Here is a 657-nt window from a genome sequence, read left to right as displayed (position 1 = left end):
GAAGTCAGTCACCCACTTCTAGGGCATAACCATGAATATGCAAAACATGGGAGATGGGGCCGGTGGGACCCCAATCACCATCATCCCCTTCCGCACAGTGACAGCAAATAATAATAAGAACTACATTTCTTTCGGGGCACTGGGTGGCTGAGTCATTTGGGCATCTGACTCTTGGGTGCAGCTCAGGTTGTGATCTCAGGGTCGTGAGATGGAGCCCTATGTTGGGCTCTGCACTTAGTGAGGAGTCTGATTCTCTCTCTCCCTCTTCCTCTGCCCATCCCTTTAAATAAATATTAAACAAACAAACAAACAAACAATAACTCTCCTTCAGGAAACTGTGGGCCCTTTTGGTCACAGGATGAGAGTGAAGTGACGTGCACAACTTCTGGGTAATGCCCCAGGGACGCTGAGGGCAGCAATGGGGTCAGAGCTGAGGGCAAAGAGGTGGGAAGTCGTAGGGCATCAGGGAGCGGTGGGGATCCAGGAGAATGTGGCAACAGCCCTATAAAAAGAAGGTAAGACAGAAGAACCCTCACTGGCAGGCAGGACACGATGGGAACTATCTCCTCCGTGAAATCTCTTCTGTGAAATCCCCTGTCATTAGGTCTCGGGTGGAAGGAGGCTCTTCAGGAGAACCCGAGGAGCTGTATTCTACAT

The sequence above is a fragment of the Mustela nivalis genome (genome assembly GCF_964662115.1).
Source record: "Mustela nivalis genome assembly, chromosome: 18".
Lineage (NCBI taxonomy): Eukaryota > Metazoa > Chordata > Mammalia > Carnivora > Mustelidae > Mustela > Mustela nivalis.
Note: the sequence above shows the minus strand (reverse complement) of the source record.